Source organism: Vicugna pacos, unplaced genomic scaffold (genome assembly GCF_048564905.1).
Source record: "Vicugna pacos unplaced genomic scaffold, VicPac4 scaffold_19, whole genome shotgun sequence".
Lineage (NCBI taxonomy): Eukaryota > Metazoa > Chordata > Mammalia > Artiodactyla > Camelidae > Vicugna > Vicugna pacos.
Genome location: NW_027328740.1, coordinates 50,421,981 through 50,426,569, shown reverse-complemented (window position 1 = coordinate 50,426,569; position 4,589 = coordinate 50,421,981). Strand labels below are relative to the sequence as shown.

The 4,589-nt window shown below is 30.6% G+C and overlaps 1 long non-coding RNA gene across 1 annotated transcript; it reads left to right on the top strand.

Annotated features, from left to right (window-relative positions):
• Positions 1 to 3,013: 3,013 nt before the first annotated feature.
• On the top strand, positions 3,014 to 4,241 carry LOC140693308 (uncharacterized). The gene is made up of 2 exons (XR_012069030.1): positions 3,014 to 3,206; positions 3,922 to 4,241. It is a non-coding gene; the product is annotated as an uncharacterized lncRNA (long non-coding RNA).
• Positions 4,242 to 4,589: the final 348 nt, after the last annotated feature.

Here is a 4,589-nt window from a genome sequence, read left to right as displayed (position 1 = left end):
CACAAAGCAATCTACATTTAGTGTGATTCATGTCAAAGTAACCATGAGATTTTTCCATTTAATAGAACAGGTAATTTCAAAATCTTTATGTAACCACATAGACCATGAGTTGCAAAAATAATCTTGAAAAAGTGTATTAAATCTAATAGTGTATAGTTCTCTGAAGTTAAACAGTCCAACAAAGCTTTAGTAATTTAAACAACATGAAACTAGCTCAAAAACAGATACCAATCAATAGAAGAGGATAGAGCAACCAGATATAATCCCTCACACCTATGATCAATTAACCCATGAAAAAGGAAGCAAGAGTATAAAATGAAAATAGACATTCTCCTCAATAATTAGTGCAAGGGAGATTGAACATATAAAAGATTGATTAGAATAGATCCTCACATTGTTTACAATCCATAAGCAGAGAATATCTTTCTATTTATTTGGTTTACTTTTATTTCTTGCACCTGTAATTTATAGATCTATATTTAGATCTTTTATTTCACTTATCAAATGTATTCCTAGTTTATTCTTTTTGGTATAAATATATACACAATTGTTATCCTAATTTCTCTTGCTGATAATTTGTTCTTAATATATAAAAATGCAACGGATATTTGTATATTGATTTTGTATTCTGCAAGTTTATTAAGTTTGTTCATTATTTCTAACAGTCACTGGAGGAGTCTATGGAGTTTTCTATCTATGCATAATTATGCCATTTCTAAAAATTTTACTGCTTTTTTACAAGTTATATGCCTTTTATATTTTTTTCTTGACTAGTTGTTCTGGCTAGGTCTTCAAATAGTGTAATTTAGTACTTGTGAGAATGGGCTATCTTTTCTTATTAGTGGACCAGAGGAAAAGTTTCCTGTATGTTAACATTGAACTTGATGTTAGTCATGGGCTTTTCATATATGACTTTTATTATGTTTAGTTGAAATGTATTAAAAGTGAATTTGTTAAGAATATTTTTATAAAATGTAAAGATCAGATCGGTCAATAAATTTCCTACAATTTTTGAGATTGATGTTTTTGAATTCTCTGCTATTTAAGGGATTGTATCACATATATTGATTTGAATTTGATAAGTAATATGAATCAGGACAAAATCCCTCTAAACTATAGTTTATAATACTTGTAATATGTAATGAATTCAGGTTGCTAGTGTTTATTTAGAATGGAATGTTCACATACTGAAAGAAAAATTTACATTACAGCTTGAGTTTACATTTATTTATTTAAAAAATTTATCCCTCATTTTGAATTTGGCTTATGTTTAATGGAATTTATTTTTAAATAAAGAATATAATTTTGGTAGAACTGGATTTACTACAGTTTACTGATACAGAACATAGCTATTATTTACATTTAGTGAACAAAACACTTGCCTTAAAATGCCGTATTTTATTAACAATGTCAACTGTTTCAGGACTGAGATACATATTCCTTCCAAAAATGCATTACCTGGCCTTTTCCACCCCAAATCACATATAGTGTTATTTCTTTGTTTTTTGATTGTTTGTTTGTTTGACCCTTAATGGAGACACTGCTTATTGAACCCAGGATCTTGTGCATAATTGTACTTATCAACATCATTTTGGAACACTTAACAGAAGACACAAGTGAATGGATTATAAAGATGTAAAGAAAATTTATTGCTTCTAGGGAATGAAAAACCTCTGATTGAAAGAATGGCAAAAATAAACATTTGTAAATATACAATAAGATTTTCTCTTATGTAATTTTAGAGTAGATTATTAAATTAAATTTGTTTTACTTATAGAAATGAATTACAATTTAAAACAAAAATTCCGCCTTATGGGATTTCTTAATTTGATGCATTATTTTATCTTATTTTATTTCATAATTATTAAACATTTATTTATATACAAAACAAATAAACTGACATTTAATCTGCTCATGTTTTGAATATTGAATTACTTCTTATATAGTACACAGATAAATACGTATTTCAATTTCCTAATCAAATTATGTTTCACTTTAATTACAAATGATATAGAAATAGATATATATTCTCTGTACATGTTTTACACGAATTTCACTTTAAATTCCAAAACTTTAAAATTATTCTATATATTTTGTGCAATATTTATACTCTGTTCACAAATCTGGTATAAATTTTAATACAAAAGGATGGAGATTGGTTTTATTTCATAGACCCCAAAATTAAATTATTTAAAAAGATTTTGTTGGGATAATATTTGCAAATCACACTTTAAAAATAAGCATCATATATGTTTCATTTTAACTGGATGAATGACAAGTAAACACTGGCTGAATGTTACACTTGAGTTGCTAGGATACCAGTCGTTTTGTGATGTCACAGCTACTCAGGTTGAGAACCATTTTGAAGGCCTAGCAGTTTATCTGTGCAGGCCTGCCAAAGCAGCATATGAAGCTGCAGTGGTCAAAATCATGCAGATTAGAAAAGGAGCTGTAGAAAAAGTTATTTGAGATGGCACATGTTTCTTCAGAAATTCAAGATGTGTCTCATAAAGATGGACCAAGTGGCTCAGGAAACTCCAGTAGATCTCTATTGTGTGATCAAACATTCTCTGGGGATTTGGACATGAGTTTTATGATTGAAGAAAATGCTTTCAGACTTTGTCTGAAGAATCCTTGATAAAAACACCATGTTACACATATTGTGTCTCTGAACCAGAAGAAGATAATGATTTTCGTTCTCTGACATTTCCAAGAAAACTCTGGAAAATAGATTGGAGTGACCAATTTAAATCCATCTGGTGGGGTGTTCATGGGGTCTTCCGTAGTGATTGATGAAGATGTCTTGAAGAAGGAAGTTTTGGAAAGAAAGGCCCCTTTCAGAATATTTGAAACTGGAAGCATGAAAAGTTTACTTAGACAGCTTAACTTTTATGGGTTTAGGAAAGTGAGGCAGAATTTTCAAATGTGTGCTTGTCTAGCTGACTTTCCAGCAGAAGAAAAAGAAGTGTCTGTATCAAGAAAGATATAAAAAATTTTAGTTACCACTTGGTAACTTATATATAAAATTTTATTTTGCACATCAATCAATGGTAATATAAAAGTAAAGCAAGATTTTGAAAATTGTATTAAACTATTAAGTCTAAAATTCTTTATTTATTCTAAAAAATGAGGACAGTGACTTAAGTATTCAAGATTATGAGAAACTTTGCTTACAACTATGAATCATTCCAGAAATCCATATAAAGGTAATAAAGCTGCTTTTCAAAAGTGTCATTCACCGTTACCGTAAATGCTAACATTTAAATTTGATGACTATAATATTTAAATGTGTATTTTCCAAATAAGGAACTTCAAAATATTGTTAGCAATGTTCATATTTTGATGATATTATCCTTACATAGTAAACGTGGAATCAGGTTTTATACTTTAGGCTTATTGTAGTCTTGTATTTTGGTATAAATATTACTAAAATGTTTCTCCTTTGGTTGTAGCTGCACTTTTATCATAATCCAAATTTTAAACGAGGCTGTCCCCAGCTTTTAGTGAGAATAAAAAGAAGAGTTGGGATTAAAAATGCCTCTCTGGTGTCTTCATTGGCTGAAGACTTCAAAGAGCAGCACTTTAAAGCAGGGTATAATGTGGATAATAATAATTCTGGATTTGTGGCTGACACTATTGGAGAAAGTCCATGATTACCTTCTGCAAATTTCTAAAAAGAAAGCCCTCTACTAGCCACATAATTGGTGATACAACTACCCCGATCAGAGGTGATTTTTCTCCTCCATCATCAATGTCAGACCACCAGAACAAATTGCAGTGGGTCAACGAGCTATTCTAAATAAGTTGACCACTCTCCACTGGCACTCTCAAAGCAGTTACAATGAAACAAATGGCCGTGTTGTGAACTCCATTTAAACTACAACTTCTATTTCTCAGTAGAGTATCTTATCTCCCATACAGGGCAATTATTATGGACTGATGCTGGAGCCTTCTACTTTTCCAAATACATATCACAACATATCTGCAAATGAAGGTCGTTTTCCTAAACTTCAACCAGGGTGCAACCCACGCTTTCCAGTGCCAGTGATAGCTGATACATCAGCTAACTCTCTTTCAAGGCCAACTCATCAGCCATCTTCAGTTTATGAATGTCATCCTAATTACAACTGATCTACCAGAGAACTACCAGATTATGTAGGAAACAAAAATTATAAATGATGTTGGCAAATGTCGACAACTATCTGCTATTTTCTTATTTGAACAATAAACATAGATGTGTACCTGTATTTTCCTTAATATTTCTTAATAGAGTTAAGATTTAAACAGGAGACTAACTTGCCATTTAAAAAAAAGAGATATTTGATTGATAAAATCTTTTGATGGAACAATATGGGAGTAAATTTAAATAATTTCTTGTAAGGAAGAAGAAAAAAATGGAAGAATTTGGAAAAATAATAAAACATGGAGAGAGGGAAAAGTAATAAGTGGTTTTTGGTTCTTCCTGGAAAGTATTAAATGTGTTAAGTTAGGATAGTTTGGAACAGGAGATACATGCAGGAACCACCCAGGGATCATGTTCTCTAATATGTCATCCCTGGAATCAAAAAGGTCACATGATGTAGTCTCAG